At 36.5% G+C, this 21,107-nt stretch overlaps 1 protein-coding gene across 1 annotated transcript in view; it reads right to left on the reverse strand.

The window, feature by feature from the left end:
• The window catches only part of LOC118263233 (SH3 and multiple ankyrin repeat domains protein 2), a 234,440-nt gene that overhangs the window by 212,798 nt on the left and 535 nt on the right, over window positions 1-21,107 (reverse strand). The gene's annotated exons all lie outside the window — the stretch shown is intronic.

Raw genomic sequence — 21,107 nt, forward strand, 5'->3', positions numbered from 1 at the left:
AACTAACCAATCAGAGCATCGAACTAAATAAAGTGAACTCATACTAAGGGCACATATTACAAATCTTTGTACACTCAATAAGCATTCAAAGCGTAGTCTAACTTAGCCACTACACAAATCGAACTTCCCACCATCTTCACACACAAAACCGCAAAATATCAAAACAAACATATTTACATCAACACACAACTCTATTCTTAACCAATTAAGGTTTATATTTGATTAATCCGGCTTAATACATGTTTGTGGTCAAGACGGTCATGTGGAGGTACAATTGTGGTGCCTTCCTGACTCGTGGGAACTTGGTAAGCATCCGGCGATTGCTTACGGGACCCCAAACTAGTTGTAAGTAACGCTATACATAATTAAAATCGTGATTCTCGTGTAAATTGTGTTAATTTGTGAGGTATTAATGGATATTTTGAACTATTTTTTGGTGAATAAATTTTTGTTGCTGTTTAGTTAAGGTCAATTTTTGTATGATGAAGTTTAAAGTATATTTATTTATCATGTTAAGGCACTTTTTAACAGTCTAGAAGCTGGTAAATTACAATATGTTAAAAATGCATCAAAATTTTTTTTTTACTGAATTAAAAATTCAAGAAAGCTTTTCGATTTCAAAAATTCTCAGTTGTACCTATAGCACGGACTTATAACTGGTGAAAAGTGAGTATTAAGTGCATTTTATTATGTGCACTCTAGTCTACTCCTTTAGGATTATAAGGTGGGGATTCACAATCGCAAATATCCACCACAAGGTTGTTTCACTCGGGTATCGAACCTGGGAACGTGTCACGGAATATTTTAAGTCCAAAGGGCCGGGCCAAAGTTCATTGAGACCGGAATGTCTAACAGTTAGTTCAAATGTATAGTTTTAGTCCGCGCTTAGTCTTTCGATATTATTCTGTTGCTAACTGAAAAAGATACTTATATGATCGGCTATGAAAAGTAGCTTATGGTTGGCTAAAATTGTGGCTCTATATAAGGTAAAAAGACGAAGAACATTGGTTTGAAATTATAGATAATTTACATACATAAATAATATACTTAATTAAAGGCTAATTAAAATTAAGCCACGCTACAATAACTTGGCTGCGCTTGCTTGCTTGCATCCCATAATTATGGGCCCCTAACGTAGCTCGAAACTAGTCAACTTAACTCCGAACAATTACGTGAAAAAAAAATCGTAACTACAATCTAATTTTTAGAACAAGTGACGAGTTTTATTTTTTATAAAACATTATAATTTATGTTACATTACATCAATGATCGAACGATTTCACAGCCCATTTCCACACGATGCCTTGTAAAACAATTTTTATGGGACCACGCCGATAAAAACGGAATAAAAGTAGACAACATCAAAGTATCGCCTCGTTCGTCCCACGCTATCGTTAAAGGCAATTGAAGGAACTCATTGTGGATAACTTAATGGGCCAAAGCGTATAGCAAATATTACCAAGACCTCGGTACTGAGGAGATATTTTTATAATTTTCTTGAAATCAATGTCTTTGTTGCATGTAGGGGCTGTAAAGTTTTACCGGGGCTTCAGCTCGAAAGGCAAAAGTAGGAACGGGGTGGTTTTTAGTCAGTAAGAGTCTGACAGTCATTCTCGCCTCGCCCAAGGCGGGAGAAGTCATTGGACGATTTTCCCCACTAAAAAAGGGCTGTAAAGTAAAGGTTAATCATATCTATTTTCCGGATGTTTAAAAGTAATATGTATTAAGATTTTTTGTATTATATTCTTAATTCTCTGGATATTAAAACTAATCTATAAATAAATGTCCTCAGGATCAGATGGAGCCCAGTAGGGCTGATGCCCGAACCGGAGCTGCGGACAACCTAAGCAGTTACCAGGGTTCCGGCTCAAAGCAGGAGTAAGAACAGAGTGGTTTTTAGTCAGTAAGCGTCTGACACTCAATCTCGCCTGACCCGAAAGAAGTCATTGGACGACTATCTCCCTCAAAAAAAAAACTTACCTACATTCAAAACTCTAGTTATGTGTTCTATCCTGTTCTATCCTCTCGTTTCTCTGACTCAAGAAATAATCTACTAGTATACCTAGGTGATATATTCACATTTACTCTTCACAAAGCAGTACCTACTTAGTGGTGATGAATCACTGGTTGCAACTTGCACTCCTACGTGCAATTACTTAATTTAATTGATGTGATTCACGTAAACAGTTAACAGGGTGATATTTTAAGGAAAAGAAGGAAAACAGTTGTTGTGTAGTTAGTTAGGTTTGTGCCCTATTGGTAAAACATTTACAATTTAAATTAATTATTGAGTGCTATAAAGTGTTTTTTTACACTGAGAATATAATAGTAATAGCCACAAGTGGCAATTTTATACTCTAATAGAAATAAAAGGTCAACTCATTTAACAAACTTTGTATTTAAATCAATTTTAATCACTATTACGCCTAGTGCGCAAACTACCTAAAATCGTGGACAAAAAAAATACACAAAATATTTTTTGCTAAATGCATTTTTCTGTTATTTTCCCGTGCCCTCAACATTGCGATTATATTATACTGGATAGTAAAATGAGTAATTTTGTGTCGACGATGTGTGGGGTCGCTTTTGTACTCTTTACTTTGCAACATTATGCACTGACATGCATGTTACTGTGTTTGCCGTATAAATAACTCGCTAACAACGATTAATATTCATCATTTGTACTAATAGTTTCAAGTAAACACCTTTTAAGTGTGAGCTTCAATAGAATTATGACAAATTGTCCAAGATTTTGTATCTATGGAAGCCCATAGAAAGTTTTGTGTAAGTCATATTGAGAAGTTGTAAACGGTATTTTAATACGTAAGCTAAGAAAAGTCCAGGAACATCTTCATTTAAATCCAGTACTACGTTATCTAGATATAAATAAATCTAAAGATCTATGATTTTACGAATAACTCGACATTAACGTTTAGCCCTGAAGTCAGATCACAATATTGGAGAAAAGAGACAAGAGGAATATAAATAGTTACAGAGACATTGAAGCATAGATTAAATCTATATCGAAACTTTTGAGCAATAATTTTAGACCGAAACGAAACAGTCCAATTTTTAAACCACAACACCATCAACAGCCTATAAGTAGCCACTGCTGACCAAAGGCCTCTTCTCGCACGAAGAAGATTTAAGCATTAATCACCACGCTTGCTCAAATCCTTTGTTTTTACTTTTGATCGGTCGACGTTTGGCCGCTATCTCACCTGATGGTAAGTGATGATGCGGCCTACGTCTGCCTATAAGCAGCAATACTGAAACATAATCCCAAAATAAAAGATTGATCTCGAATTTATTGCTACATTTACTTTAATTTTACGTCACTTCCAGTGCTCAACAAAAAGCTGGGTAATGTGTGTATTGACGTATGTAAAATTGTGAATTGAATCCATTGCCGCGAAGCCAACGAAGTGAAGCTGCTCGTTGAACAAACGTGTTTAGCTTAGCTTCAGCAGAGAGCTTGACAAACATTTTACTGAAGATAACTAGACACTACATGTTAGCTTCTACCTAAAGTATTAATGAGTTGGTCTGTTTTACGCAAATTTTTAATTTTTTTTTAAAAAGGTTGCAGGAGTGCATTACCAAATTGGTTGTAAATGTGCTTTTTGTAGAATTTGGCTACCACTTCTCACTATGTGTATCACATATCCTGATTCATTATTTTTCTTTTTTTCATTTGTAGTATAAAAAATAAAATAATAAATCAAATTATTTAAACCAACGCATATATGACTGCTATGTGAAGTAATTTCTATGAAAGTTTATGTGTCAAGTAATATATATAGTAAAGTCAAATACACGAAGCTTCGTGTCAATAAAATCCTTAAGTATAAAAGTATAATATTATCCTAAATATATTCTCAACAAAAATATGTTTATCTACCCTCTAAATTCTATACTACCATTAAACGCAGCCCAGTGGTTCGAACACGTGCATTGTTGTGGCATATCGCATTTTTTGTCTCCATAGACACGGTGTGACCCTCTGTGCAGTGTGCTAATCGATTTTCCATTTTCATTATTTATGACATGCGACCTCCAGGGGAGGGATCAGATTGAAAATCGAATATATATTATCAGATTTGGTTTTGATTTGTGTTTTGGAGTGAAAAATCGAAAAATATTTGTCATTTTTAGGGGTGTCGAGGATTTCAAGGACCTTACGAGAATATTTTATGTAGAATACTTCGTATATATATAATTGTATTCGCTATGATGATTTGTAAATATACTTTATTGTTTTTTTAAACTGACATGGTCACTAACAACAACGAACTTGAAACGGGATATTAACCATATTTATTAATTTCTATGATGAATATCTAGGCTGTTTATAAGGTGTCTAACACCTTATAAACATCCACCCGCATATACTCCAGTCCATCCATGATCATGGCGTTTGCAACTTTGCCGAAATAACGGAAACTCATAGAAATTAATAAATATGGTAAATATCTCGTTTCAAGTTCTAATGGTACTCTATTTTTTCAATTTTGACTGATAGAACTCAGACATTTGTTACCTAAGTATAAACCCATGTTAAATATCTACATCTTAAGCATAATTTTCTATACGTAGTTGTGTTGTCTACATGTTTATATTGTTTATGTTTAATAGATATATCTGTCCGTTATAATTGATATCTAGATTACACGTCTTCTACCTGTGCGTGGAAGTTTGAAATGGTTGGTAGCACTTCCCAACGGTAAGTTGCTGCATCACCTCTTCTAGGTTAAGTTTGATTTTTGTTGGAATTAATTAGTAAATTGTATAGATCACACTATAGCAAACAATGAGTTTACTTGATATCACCATCTCGTAGTGATATTTAATATAAAATAATTTAGGGCTTTTGCGAGATGACTAGGTAAGTGACTAGTTGATTCAGAATTAAATATGGCAAAAGTGGTGTACTGGAAGTCATTGGGGGAAATCTATGCCTAGCAGTGAACGTCTTGTGGCTGATATAATGAAGATTATGATAAAAGTGGTGTTTGTAGTACAGCTTTATAAAACCACAAGCAAAACAAAACAAAGGGATGCAATATTAATTCATCTTTCTGTAACTATGACATCATGTCAACTACAGAAGCGAAATAGAAAACAAATTCCCACAGAACACAGTAGCGACCTAATTACAAAACGCAACATAACACAAAGGGTCTTTATTCATGTGCTGTTTGATCAAAAGCGATCAAGCACACGAATAAAGTAGCAAACTAACACTAGCACACATTACTACACTTGCAACCACAACACAATTACAAATTTTGTTTATGCAAACAAAATGGCAACACGTTTTCGGAATTGCATCGAATTTCAATAACACCCACGTTGTTCGTCTGTGGTGACTGGTGTCAAAACAAAGCGTTGTGAGGCAATTGTCAATGTACTGCGAAGTGTCCGTTTCAAATTGTGTAGTAGGTGTCCGATATATGATATCTTAACTAAACTATGTTGTGCATCTGGTCGTGTTTGTGTATGTACTCAATTTATTTATATTATTAAACAAATATGTGATTTCTTATTGTGAAATGAAGTCGCTTATTTTGTGTTTTCTCATCCAAACGTGGTGATCTGAAACCTATTTCCATACAGTTTACCCAAATGGACCGTGATTGGTGAATTATTACTATGTAAATGTATCAATTAGCTAACAAAATAAAACAAAAAATGTATCATGTATAAATATGAGCCTATCAACTAATCCCCACATTTACAAAAAATCACATAACACACACAACTAAACAAAAAATCAACACCGCCCTTTAATATTAAACAACACTTTGTCCACATCCCTAGACAGACGGTACACAGTGCACTAATAGAATGCATAAACGTGCACTCTTCCTATCCCACATACATTGAACATTTCATCTGTATTCTAGTGTTGTTCGCAGTGAACTAATCAAGCGTTGCATCCCATCCTCCCCGGGGGCCTGTTGTGGGCCCCCTGTCGCGGGCCCCTGTCGCATATTAAAGGGGACAGGAGCCCGACGACATAGACGCAAGCGGTAGCGGTAAACTACATGAATTGTTAACACCGCTTGCATAGTTCTAACATTCATGTGTATTGATTCTTTGTTGTTTGAGAATTGGAGTTATAGAGACATTCTGCAATGTATGGTTGTGTTAAGGGTTTACGTGGGTAGTGGGCACCTGTTGTTCGTTTGGGGTAAATATTTTATGTCTGTTTCTTGGACTGAGATTAAATTTTTAATATGTAGAAAAGTTTAATAAATAATGCGCAATAAACGAATGCTGGTTCATATTTAAGTTGTGCTCAAAGATGTATTGAAACATAGATTTCATTTGCAGAGACTAAGCGAAGCTGCTGGCAAAAGCTAGTACTCAAAATAAAAACCTAGGACTTAGGACTAAATCTCAAAATTTTGATGAACAAACTGCGTTCTTTTCGTTTAGCAGCAAAGTATTTTGTCTCAATAATCAACTCGCTACCGCTAGTCCCTAAGTCTCAGCTTTACGTAGGCATCCGCTCCCGGCGCCGGCGCACGTCGATAGGATCTCGTCGCGGCCTTCACGACATACTCGAAGGCTCCGCATTGTAATACCACGTCACACTTTCAGAATATTGATAATTGGTTTTATATAGAAAAGGGTTTATTACCTTGTAAAGAGAAATGTACTTAAATGGTATTGCAAATAAAGTAGTTTTTGCAGTAGAACGTATTTGTAGTGGAAATAATAGAAAAAAATTACTTAAAACAAATATAGGTATTTATCGAATTAAGTTCTGACGATAGTTTTGGAGTTCATGGTACTTTAAAAAATATTTCTACTTTGTTACTTAATTCTTAGCGAAAAAACTGAAATCGGAAAGTTTTAGAAGAGAAAACGATATGATGAAAAGAATGTTCAGGGGACAAAAATTGATTTCCATTCTAGACCTTCAGAAACATCCATACTAAAACATCAACCTTGATGGAAATTAGGTTAAACTAACACCAGCTGCACTGCACTGGCGGTGCAGTGGCTAGACAACTGCGGCGCAACGTGTAGTTCGATTCCCACGCGGTTTAACTCTATAATGATCCACAAATGTGAATGTAAAATTGTATGTTTGTAAACGCACCTACGACACCGGAAAAAATCCTAGTGAGGGCAAGGTTTAAAAAAATAACCTAGAACCCTTTCTAGACCTTATTACTACCACGATAATGCCATCTCATCTCCTCATCTTCTCATCTCCATTACACATTACCCTGTAAGCATTTATTAATATCGAAAGATGAGATAATCGATTCTCCAAGGAAAATGGGCCAAGGCCCTACCCTACTGGAATATTCAACGACTGGAATATTTGATGAGATGCTCTCCAACTGACGGATAGACATCAACTACTTATAACCTATTTATAGACCGAAGGAGAGTAGGGATGGAATGAGGATAATTTTCATGGTTAAAAATTTCAAATAAAAATGTGGTAAATGAGTTGCTATTGCGACTACGAAGCAAAGGGTTTTTTAGGGAACAGTGAGTAAAGTTCCCTATGAAAAGGAGGATCCTCCGACCAATCATAATATTTGGTAACTTCTTTACATTAACTGCACGGTTGGCGCGGTGGCTGGGCAAGTGGCTGCCGTGCAATGTGTAGCGGTTTCGATTCCGGCACGGATCAACACTTTGTGTGATCTACAAATTGTTGTTTCGGGTCTGGATGTCATGGGTATGTGAACTTGTACGTTTCTAAACACACCCACGACACAGGAGAAAATCCTAGGGCGGGGTAACATCTTTTTTTAAAGATTCTGTACTTTCCCGTTGGGCTAAGTTGTCGCAATAAATTTTACTACACATTGTATTAGCTATCAATGTTCGCACAATCAAATGAACCGCAGCTAACCAGTCATCCTCACACTTCTTTAGAAAATCAACGAGGAAATAATTCAAAACGTTACAAGTTAATTTCTTATCAGAGATATCAGTTTGTAACAAAACTCTCGAAGTTTTGCTAACAGAATCTTTTGCATCAACTCGTAATAAAGTACTTAGGACTTAGATATCTGAATAGCAAACTTCGGCAGCCGATAATAGTACAATTTACATACTTATTAAATAAAGATAAACGTTATGACTGTTGGAACTTTGAATCGTTCTTTGCTATGGATAAATGTATAAGGTACATTGTACCTGGAGTAATAAACTGCCTCATTATCAAGTTGATCCAATTTTCAAGTTGAATATAGGTTCGTAAGAAATTTTGGATTCAAAAATCTTTTCGATAGCTCAGAATCGAGAATGATGCCTTCCCTATTCCCTATTCTACAGTGCCTTTTTTAGGAGGAAAAATCCAATGCCTTTTCCCGCCTTAGGCGAGGCGAGAGGGAGTATCAGATTCTTAATGCCTAAAAAGACCCCATCCTACTCCTGTTTTTAGAGCCGGAGCCCTAGTAAACCCGCTAGGTATTCCGCAGCTCCGGATATTCGACAGTGCCTAAGCATCGTTCATGTTACTATGTAGGTACATCAAACCCAGAATACAACGAGTTGATAACTAACTGCACTTTTAGTCTCTTTGTACCCTGAATACCAGTAACCCATATAATGTTACTTTACTTCAGCAAACATAAAATTTCTCCTCATACTCATGATGACGTGCAAATTCAAGGCGAAACGGTACCCCTCATAAACCAGATAGTTGAAGACCGCACACAATGCTCTCTTAACTAGCTGTGCTAACAGTTTTACACAAGCAGTTGTAAATAACTGTTAGAAAACCAATGTTAAGTCTGCTGGAATTTTTGCCAGTTGCCAGAAGTTTTTGCCAGTTTTTGCCAATTTTTGCCAGTTGCCAACAATTGCCAGAAGCATTCATGTCACTTGATGATGAATTCAGCTTTGCTGCTGTTGATCAGTTTATGGTCTTTTCTTGGCCTACCTGGTTTCAATATTGGTCACATTCACAAGATTAGATTTAGATTTCAGCCATGATCGTCCCACTGCAGGGCAAAGGCCTTCCTTCCATTCCTCTCTGTGTAAAGCTTTTTGCGGCCAATCCTTGTCATAGCTGTCGAGTTCGTCCCGCCATCTCCTTTTGGGCCTACCGCGACGTCTGTGGACGTTGAGCGGGCTCCACTCAGTAGTTTTGCCCACCGCTCGTCCGACATGGACATTCACAAGCGACTATTTAAAGAAGACTAGCTTCTGCCAACGGCTTCGCCCGCGTTCCCGTTTGATAAAAAGTATCCTAACACCCAAGTCAGCTCATACTCTGTCTGTATACCAAGCTTCATCAAAATCCGTTCAGTAGTTTCAGCGTGATTGACGGACAAACATCCAAACGAACCTTTACATTTGTAATATTAGTGTGATTTGCTAGACCAAAAAACTAAACTAGACCTTTAACTAATAGACTGGGCCGGCCAAGCAGTTAATTATGTGTATAATTTAAAAGCAATACTAGTTATAACTGCCTTCAATGCCCAGGTTGGGTATGCGAAAATTATAGCAATAACGCCTCTGTGTACTACCTACATTTAAACTCATAAATGGGAAAACTGCTAAGGAGAATATAATCGATTGCATAAATGTTAATATTTTCTGTTACTCAAATAAATTGGTTGCATTTTAAGCAGTTCAGGGCCTATACTTAAGTTTATTACTATTAATTTATGTAGTGTAATATGCCTATAGAATAACTAAGTACAACCGTCCTTGTCAAATGGCATAAACGATAAGCAGAACTGCCTCGTTGATCAAGTGGTCGCAATTGCGACTGTTGGGCAAGGGGCTCGGGTTCGATTCCCGTGTGTATTATGGTCAGTACTTTACCTGACACAGGAATTGTTTCGGTTTTTCGATAAATTTCTCAGTAGTAACACGGAGTCTGGAATTGTGTCCGGGATATGGTAATAGGCTCGACAATGGCATTACGTGCCGTAATGAGCACCACTGCCTACCCCTTCGAGGATAAAAGGCGTGACGTTGATATTGACAATAAACTGGACTCAAATCGTTAATCCCATATTGTATCGATTTTCTATTAACTATTTACTCGATCAGAATAACGCAGCTACACACATTTTTACTTTGATTTAAACCATTTTCGCACTGATCGCATGACTCAACACCACCAAGGGTCCTAATGACCACGCGATCAATCTTAACCCTAACAACAGACAGGTTAAAAGGCGAGGAGATAGAGAATGATCCGTAACGGGTCCCAAATACCCCCGAAGAGGAAAAAAACACGCAGTCATGCGTCACACGCACTCAACCCCCAAACGGCTAGCCTGATCAGAAAAATCCATTAACATGCAAAAATAACAAAGGTAACAATTAACCCCTCTCTCGTTTTAATGTTGATGGGCTCAAAAGGGTCATAATGCTACATGGATACAAACTTTGGCTGTGTATTGTATGATTTGGCGTTATGCGGATCATTAATATTTAGTACCTACTATCATACTATGTTAGTTTTACTCTAATGACATTAACAGCGAGCCAAGATTAACAGAAGAGTATTTTTACAGACTTCAAAAAAGAGGAGGTACTATGATCGGATGTTTGTTTTTTTATTTGTTCACCGATTACTCCGCCATTTGTGGACCGATTTTCAAAATTATTTTTTTGTTCGAGAGGGTCTCATTTCCACCAAGTCAGGATCTGATCAGAAACCGAGGGGAACTTTTGAAAATTGTAGAGAAACCGTACAGACATCTTCCTTGCACAGCTTAGTATCAGAGAACATGATCACATAGTTTCTCAGCTTAACTATGACATCATCGTACCATAGTCACATGGCATATCTCTGGTGGAAAAGCACCGAACTGAATGTTTTCAGCATCATTTTTGAATGCATAAAATATGAAATATGTAGAAAAATATTAATATCACATGTCACTTCTACCTACCTCTATATGAAATTCAGGCATGACGTCACCATCAGGCAGTATTACAAGCCTCTGTTTCACAAAATCTGTATAGAAATCAATACTTAGATACGTGTTTAATATGCGCATAGTATTATATGAATAACATATTCCATATTCGTATATTGTAAGGAATATTTCGGTTATATGGATGGGAAAATTTAGGTATTATTTTTATTTTGAACGAGTGAATAAAACATTATGATAGGTAATGTAATCAAAAGTGTACTTAAGTTTTAGGAGTCGTAGCCATCGGAGATGATGCCCAGTAGGGCTGATGCCTGATCCGGAGCTGCGAAAAGCCCGGTAAAACCTAGCGGGTTTACCGGGGCTCCGGTTCGAACAGTAGGAGTAGGATCGGGGTGGTTTTTAATCAGTACTGACACTCCCTCTCGCCTCGCCCAAGGCGGGAGAAGCCATTGGATGATTGCCCCCCTTAAAAAAAGGAGTCTAACCAAGGATCTCAAATAAATTAAATCTACAGATAGAAACCTCCCATTAAGTAATATTTAATGTAAATTGAAACTACATTTCATATCACTATATCCAATATTTGCACATAGGTTCATGAATAAATGAATACATAAGTAATCATTCCAGTTATTAGCTATGTATATTTGTAAAATTAATAAGTAGAGCTTCTATATAATTTACTATGTACTTAAAAGCAATAAAGGCTAAGCTATTATGGAGATTACTAGAAATTAGCACTAACTCGCAGGTAAATCTTGTATCTTTTACCTTATTTCTAAGAACTTAAAGAAATGATTTTATACAGACAACATACTGATCTGAATGAGTCTTTATTTCTACTTCACATACACTTTATACAATGCTACTACAAAAACAATCCTTAAAACTAATAACACGTTATTATACTTTGCCTGTGAAATTATAACTTTAATCACATAATGAATTCTTTGTGAACAAGGGTTTCCATGTCCAACACCAAGACCACCACAGATGTGGCCCAGCAGAGCTGATGCCTGATCCGGTTCTGCAGACTCCGTAACTGGTTTATTGGAACTCAGACTCTAAAAGCAGGAGGAGGAACGGGGTGGTTTTTAGTCAGTAAGAGATTGACACTTTTTTTTTATGAGACATACCGGTAATCGAGCAGACGTATTACCTGATGGTAAGCAATCGCCGCCGCCCATGGACACTTGAAACACCAAAGGCTTTACAAGTGCGTTGCTGGTTTTGGGGGTAAAGAATTTAAGGGTTGTTGTTCGGGAATGGGGATGGGGATGGGGAAGATTGGGCCTCTCGCATCGCCCAAGGCCGGGGAAGGCATAGGATGATATTCCGCCGTCAAGAAAGGTTGTGAAATAATAATAATAATGTATCCTATTTTTTAAATATACGTCAATTGGAGAAAAATACTTGTAAATCCTAAACTACATTTGAAGGACAGGTATCAAAAACTCATTATCATGATATACATCATTAGGCTAAACGTTCCCAAACACTAAATTCCTGAGAAACCTATTTCGTTGGCTGTCGGCTATGATAATGAATGAGTTAATGATACACGAGGAGTCTAGGAATCCTAGAAAATAATTAAGGATTCGCTTAAACTAGACCAATCCGCCTTGAGCTAGCGTGATGATTGATGCCCAAATCTTCTGCGTGTGAGAAGAGACCTTTGCTTAATAGTAGCCCACTTTTTATCTTAATGTCCGTCTTGTAGATTATTTTAAAACATTAGACACATATTTTTTATTTTCTTAGGGAAACAAATGATTTCCAAATATATTGATTTGAAATAGCGCGTGACGTCACTTCTAAATACGTTTTATACGTACAAATTACGTATTTTCCACTCTTAAACTTTGATTCGTTTTATCTAAGTATTGTGATCTTGTATGACAAAATAAAAATAATAAAGAAAGTGTCTAATATTTTTCAATATCTAACTGACGGACTAAATAGATTTCAATTTTCATACCCCGTCATCATCTCTATTGTAGGATGTTGATGATGTTGATGTTATTTTTATTTATTTATATATCGCCATACACAATTGACCTAATAGCTTCCGATGACTGACTGAGATTAGACTAGACGGTCATTGTAAATCATGAAAGTCTGAGGACGGTCAAAGGCTCTCTGAGACTGTTGAGGTCTTCGATCCACCTGCCTGAAGGCTTGAAAGAGTTTTATCGAAACTCACCTCTTCCAATAGCCATTTCATACTAAATCTAGGTTATCTGGTGTACTAAACACATCACATATCTGACCATCTGTATAATCTAATGTTGCAAACCAACGCTTGACCGCCCTGTGATTGACACTACAGTGAGCGCCCAATGCGTTCATATTACCAAACATTATTGGAGATAGACTGCAATAGATTTCCCACTTTATTACATAATGATAAAGTTGAAATTCGAATGACAAAGGTTAGTAGTTGAGGGTAGCTTGACGTGCTTCAGTCTGTGCTTACGTGCATTTCCACTGATCGAACGAATGACCGATTGAATATTAGTTTTTGTGGTGAAACACTCGATCAAAAGTTAATTAAATGTCAAGTTCAGAGGTAGGCTGTTACGTGATTTGTTTCGTGTTTATAGGGGACGAACATATCTATTGCGCATGGGAGAGTATGAAACTGAATATAGGTAGCATATAAATAAGAAAATAAAAAAAGAAAATGCCACAGAAGAAAGTTAGGCAGTTGTCAATCAAAGAATATCAATCCGGTAATGTCGTGGTGGTTCGGTGGTTTAAGTGCTTTTGGTGCACGAGAGTGCGGGTTCGAAACCTACCAATGTGACTCTTTCCGAGTTATATGTACTTTTTAAGATTATTTAGACACCACTGACAAACGGTGAAGGAAAACATCGTGAGGAAACCTGGGTTTATAATTTCTAATTATAAGTTTAAAATCGCCAACCCACATTGAGCAAGCGTAGTGATTAATGCAATACTAAGGATTCTATTCTTTAAGTGAAGAATTTGTTATAAACCCAACTCCATACTATGAACAACTACTAGAAAAGCTACTTTTCAACCAGCCAGTACTCCAACAAAACCTTAAACTGAACAAAAACATCTCATTACAGTAACAAATGATCCATAAATATTAGCATCGTAGTCGGCAAGTCGTATCCAGAGCCTTGTTCGCGACACGACAAATGTCTCGCAATATGTCGCTACAGCCGTCACGCTACATGTATACAAATGTCGCTATGTCGTACGACACTGCGACAAGTCGCATGTATTTACGTTCACACTTGATAGTCACGATGCTGTTGTTGTTACTATGTCGCGAGGAAATGAGACGTTATGTCATGTCGTTCAGTTTTGTATAGTATTCTGCAAAATTGCATTCCAACTAATATTATTAATGTGATAGTAAGTTTGTTTGTTATTCTACGTCTTTACGGTTACATACACATATCACCTAATATCTATTGAGAGGGATATTACCTTCTCACCATGAATAAAGCCACATACAAAACTTATATGTATGTTTTGACTACTTACCTGTATAACCGTGTAATAGAGACTAAGTCCTAAAAATCATGTAGAAAAATATACCAAAATCGACGTTTTCGTAGTCGACAAAAACACTTTCCAATCTTAATTTACGTTAACATTACAATTTACTACCACAAGACGAACAAATGTTCAAAAATCGATTAGACTTATAACCGGCCTCCAAAAAAGACTTCCAAAGTTATACTTATTGAAAGAAAACAATAAAAATACAAGAATACCCTTAGTAAATACACACGAATATTATCCCAGGAGCGAATAACGGTCTTATAATGGTTTAATAATGAGATTTCTTTCATATTTCAAAGAATACGACGGATGGAGTTCTTAAAAAACGCCGCCTCCTAATCATAGGGCGATGCGGCACCCCTATTTTTACTTTTTGGGATCGCCTGGCCAACGTGACGACCCTGTTTCAAAGTTCTCATGTTTTTTGGACAAGTGCGGTGTGATGATGAATGATGTTTTTGGTTTTTTAGTATATAAATAAATGTCATTGTATTGGTGTAAGTGATTATCAAGTGTGTTGTGTAGAGTTCCATTCTTGTGTTCAGTGGATATTCTCTTGAAGTCAATATTCTAGATTTATATTCAATTTGCTGCCTTATATGTATTTTCTGAAAACGTTTGTAAAAACCTTAATATAGGGCGACTGGTAATTAGTGAACGATATTTAAACACGTGAGAACAATACTCATGATTACAAACAACTTTCCCAAAGAAACTTTTTTTGTATAATCATTAGTTTCGCCTTTACACGTTGCCGGCCTTTTGGAGGTTAGGAATTTAAGGGTTGTTGGGGAATCAGGGACTAGGAAGGGGGTAATTGAGCCTCCGGTAACTTCACTCACATAACACAAGCGTTGTTTCACGTCGGTTTTCTATGAGGCCGTGGTATCACTCCGGCCGAGCCGGCCCATTCGTGCTGAAGCATGGCTCTCCCACACTTAAATTCAATAATGAAATAAGTATAATCTGCAATACTCATTCGTAACAAAAAAGCTATTACCTACATGTATATTTAATACATACATACAACAACACAACCATTTCATTTTATACTTAATCCTTTTTTTATTATAACCCAGGGTTACTGTTTAATAGGAGGATAATACCTTAATTCGACACGCCATGCTCCGACCACGGTCGGTCAAAGACTGTATGATTAGAGCGACCTACCCGACATTACCTTATTTTGGAAATACCCACATTTTTCCTCGCTTCGTAGAAACTGATTAAATTAATTCTAGTTTTTTGTTTTGTTAGTGTGGTTTGGGGAATAACTTAGTAGGGACTATACGTTAAATCTGAAGTTTAATATCCTTGTGGGAAAATCGCCTTTATTGCTACGTGTTAAAGACGGTTTTGCTTTAAATTGAATAATGTAGATACATGTAAACTTGTAAACTTTACCAATTATGTTTGTGTTATGACTTCCATATTATTATGTTATGTAACTCTATAGTATCAATAAATGAACCTACTGCCATAATAAGGCACAGGCACTAGTGTAAACACCAAACTATACTTAGTTAATTTGAAAACCAAAGGACACAATACTTAATATGTACTTTACGACCTAATAAACAAAACTGAAATTCCTTAATCAATATTTACATGCCACAAATTGCCAAAAACGTCTTAAGAATTTTTGAGGACAGGACAAAAATTACTAACAATCTCAAGAAGCAAGCAAAAATAACCCTTCACTAGCCAACTTGGGTGAATTTAGCACAAGTAGTCTATTTAACTAAAAATAAATATCCCAAAATTGCCATACAAGAATAGTGACGTATATTTATATGGAAACTGCTGATGTGCGGGAGATGGGGCATCCAAAACATAGAGAGCGCATGCGCCAAGCCTCCCCTACTCTGTCTGTTCGTTAACCTCAGCTGTAGGGTTGGTAGCTACGAAAAAGGTAAATATTATTATTATCCAACCCTCAAAGGGTGCAATTAATAATGTCTTTCATTAATTGTGTAATGAATTAGTTAAGAGAGGAGCAGTGCATTTTGGGGCTCGTATTTTTCTTTTTATGGGCATATATTTTTTATTTAAATTATGTGATATGTTTTCTTTTTTATCTACCGACAGAATTGCTGAATCGATGCGTGAAAGAATTAAAGTAGATATAAGAATATAATTAATTGTTTGACGAGAAACTCAACTAGTTTCAAGCCATGTTGTGTGTAGCAGTGCGACAATCGCTGCGTCGTGTGTCGCGGAATGCTGCTCATGAATATGAGCCTCTAGCATGGCTTGAAATTATTCGAGTTCCTCGTCAAACAATTAAAGTAAGCCCATAACATAATAATTAATTTAGTATGCCTCACGAATAATACGAGACATCTGAATAACACACAAATCTACACTAAACTGTATTTGTTGTAAATAAATAACTTCAAAGTAAAACTTTATATATAAACCAAAAACTCCAACCAAACTATTTGGACATGAAAAGTCAAACTTAGAAATTCTCTCACAAAAATAATATAAAAGTTCTATAAATCTTCTGTTCCAATTTGGAACACTTTTGCCTCAACTGACAGAATGTGTCAGTGAACTTGTCAACCCTACTGCTAGGTAGGGCCATGCAGGAGGATTTGTCTCGAGCGCTGCAAGGTCGGAGGAAAGTAGGTGCGGGTCGCGGGGGGGGGGGGGTGACGCGCAATTTTTCTTTACCATTTATGCAACCGAATTGGGCAGTGTTATTACGGGTACTTTGTACCTTATGCTGCGTTTTAGGGTTGAATGTTTTCTTTGATTGTTTTGTTAGTGAATGTGATATATGCTTTAGGGATATGCTTAGTACTTATTAGTAGGAAATTTCGTTTTTAATTTTGTTTATCATAATTTTGCAAAATTCTGTCTTCCTTATCGGAAGGGGGATAGTGTGACTAAACTTTTTTAAAGGGGGAAAATCATCTGTCTTCTCCCGTCTAGGGAGAGACGAGAGGAAGTATCAGACTCTTACTGACTAAAAACCAACCCGCTCCTCCTTGCGGTAGTCCGCAGCCCCGAGAGTGTGACTGAGCTTGAAATTTGATTTCAGATTTATATTTTTAACATCTTCTGCAAAAAAGCAACTATAACCATAACAATTTTAAAAACAAACGAACCGCTAATCCAACAAACATTAGTTCCGTACAAGAATCTATTCAACCACGACTCCCATCGACCGTGGCGAAGAATCTACCGCAAAAAATCAATTTATACAACAATAGCTAGACCTCTGCTTACACCCGTTTCGTGACGTGACGACAGCCTAAGTACTTGTGCACCTTTCGTGCTTGACACGTGCCCAACACGTGGTGGGTCACAAGATCAAAATTTTACAAACGCACCTCAACCTACACTATTCGTTTTTCAACTTTATTACAAAAAGAAAAAGGTTGAAATTTCATTGAAGATAGCTGACGGTTGAGGTGAGGTTGACGTGCTGTGGGGTAGCTTGTACTTCTCAATGGATAGGGCAATGACCCTTTTGTCTCAAAGGGTATTCAAATCACATCACAGTTCCAAGTAAAATTCCAATTGTTTTTCTTGCTAAATTATTTTGACCCCAAAGTGATGGATCGGATAAAAATAACTACGATAACTCAAATTTTTATTCATAACTATCGTGAGACATACTAAATTAACTAAAAATCACGGTTTACTCCCGTAAATAAAAATAATTGAGAAAAGCTCTACCAGTTTCGCGCGACTCATGATGAAGAGTTCCTCTGTGAATCGAAACTAGTAGAGCTTTTCTCCATTAATACACGTGAATAAAACGTTATTTTTAGTTAAGCTGACAATGAGTCTAACTAAAATGTTTTATTACCCTTTTATGGGTTAAGAAACTACGGCAATTGTTATTGTTATAAGTTTCCAAATCAGACAATGAGTCTGACCAACTGTTTTAATACCTCTTAGGTTATGATTGTAACAAGCACCGTCCGAATTTAAAGAATAATGCGAAATATACCCGATATTATATCATAAGGTCACCCCTATAACAATAAAACTAATACAGATTAACTTGGATTTAGTTAATCTCCCAAACCTTCTAAAGCCAAAAGAATAAAATCAAACAAATATCTCCTTTATTACTTTAACTTTAAAACTTAAAATCAATTGACAGACAGACCCAAGTCTATGGAACATTTCAAAATGACAGCTAATGAAAAAAGTTCGTTTACTTAGGGTTGGCACTCGATAAAAGTATTTTACGTTCAAGTTCAATGCGAACCGTTCGCGACACGGAAGAGGCTGGACGGTTGGAATTCAACAACTTGGATGGGTCAACCCTAATGAAAAATAAGGTTTACAGTCATTTGGTTTTGTTTTATCTTATTTTTAGGTCAAAAAAGGTTTTGTTTTTCGATCAAAGGACATGTGAAGATTCCTTTAGCTTTGAAGTGTTATTAGTGTTTACTGATGGAGTTTCATAACCTCACAATCAAAATATACCAATATATTTACATATTCAAATATTCACACAAACTCAATCAAATATAGTAACCAATATAATATAGTCACGTGAATTTGGAGAAATAATGAAGTTATTAATCATTTAAAGGTACTTTCATCAGTTTAAAAGTACTTCGATCGACTAGCAACTGAGATATCCTCATCATCATCAGCTAGAAGACGTCCACTGCTGGACAAAGGCATCCACCAGTCCTCCACAATATTTACCAAGATTTTATTCTAAGCAGTTATTTGCGAACACTCAACTGACTCGCACGATGAGGCTATTAAAAAAGAAAATAAAAAAATAGCAATAAATAAGTTTTTATATGTTTTCTATTTACACGCTATTGCAGTTACTAGTTGCTTTGGATGCGGACAAACTCGTCCCAATGAATAAGAATTACATAAGCAATGTTTAGTACGTAATAATATTTTTATGACGATAATGTAATAATAATAAATAGAAATAAACTTAATATCATATTTGCATACTGAGGGTTTAACTAAAGGTACTGAGGGTTTACAGCACTATAAAATCCTATTTATAAAGAGAAATAAATATAGGTTTAAGATGACTGCCTCGTTGGTCGAGTAGTCGTAGGTGCGACTGTCGGGCAAGGGGTCTCGGGTTCGATTCTCGGATAGAGCAAAATATTGCTGGGTTTTTCGAAATTTTTCTCAATAGTAGCACGGAATTTCGAATTGTGCCCGGCATATGGCAATAGGCTTAACCCATATCACATGAGGCTTATAACACAAATGGTGAATGGCAATATACATCGCACAGTGGCATAAAGTTTCCCGATGTGCACCTCTGACTACTCCTTCGGGGATAAAAGAAAAAAAAACACCTCGAAAAAGTCTTTACTACTCCTAAAAGTCTGTCTTTACTAAATTGCCTCTGCGCACGCTGCTCTTGAGGTAGAGTCCCTCTGTAACTCCAAACTAGTAGAGCTTTTTTCCATTAATGTACGTGAATAAACCGTGATTTTTAATTACTACTTATCCAGCTAAAAGTAACCACCTTATTACACATTCGACTAGACAATCTAATAGCTTTCACACTAACTTCAAAGAGACAACTTAAAGAGTTCACAGAACAAATACATTAAAACAATTACAATGCACATAACCTATTCAACAATGCAACCAGTAAGTCACGTCACGACACGATGCAGAAGCTCGTGACATCTGAGGCGAATGAGGCGAACGACGCGACTGATTCGCATTAACAATGACCTTAAGATTTAAGATGCAATGCTGTCTTCAATGGTAGGTCGTTGACCCGAGTGCATTATTTAATAATGTCATGTAATTTATTCGCTTTGTGTAATGTGATGTATGGGAAGATTGCGTGAGAAATGATGTGAAGGGACAAGGAGTTTGTGGTAGGAAGGTGAGGATAGGAGCAGAATGGAAGGAGAAGATATATAGTGCTGAACCTAAGAAGCTTGCGATCAGAACAGTAGAAGTGAATACATCAAGGTTAGTTACTGATAAGTTACAAATACAACCTTTGTAAGGTTCTATGTTTTGATGCCAATGAGATTACTAGAGCGACAGCCGAACAATTTCCAAAAGTTAATATTTTGTGTCACTCAAGATCCGAACCCCAAGCCGAAATACGAACGCGGCAGTCGACAATACTCGCCCTTGCAACCATCGAGGCATTACAGATATTTTCTGTAGCTTAACTTCCTATTGGTTTTTCTTCCCATGGGATTAAAGTTCTAAATTAGTTATATCATCATCGGTTCCTAAATATTATCCTAATGATATTAATCACAGTGTGCAATAAAGAATAAAATAAAAACCCTTAAAGAAATCTGCCACCCCCGTCAACTACAAAAAGCTTGACATAAAGTCACCTACAAATCTCCCTCTATTGAATTTACTACTCACACAGTTGCTCATTTTCACTTAGAAACAGGTAACGAACACCGTAGAATATAAAGTACGTCCCGAGCAGGGTCTCTCCACCAACAATGGACCTCGCTTCCCCTAAATTCAGCAGCTTTACGTAGGTATTTTCCTCTCACGAATACTCTCACACCGTTAAAGGAAAAAATAACTTCACAACTAAAGAAAATGTAATACAATTGTCATATTTTCCTCCCATTTTTCTACCATCTGGCCAATTTCCAAGCGAGAATACGTTTATCAGCACATCCTGCATCCTTCACGCTATCGATCGGAAAATTTCACGAGATGTCACGAGGTTATTGATAACATACA

Source organism: Spodoptera frugiperda, chromosome 27 (genome assembly GCF_023101765.2).
Source record: "Spodoptera frugiperda isolate SF20-4 chromosome 27, AGI-APGP_CSIRO_Sfru_2.0, whole genome shotgun sequence".
NCBI classification, from domain to species: Eukaryota; Metazoa; Arthropoda; class Insecta; order Lepidoptera; family Noctuidae; genus Spodoptera; species Spodoptera frugiperda.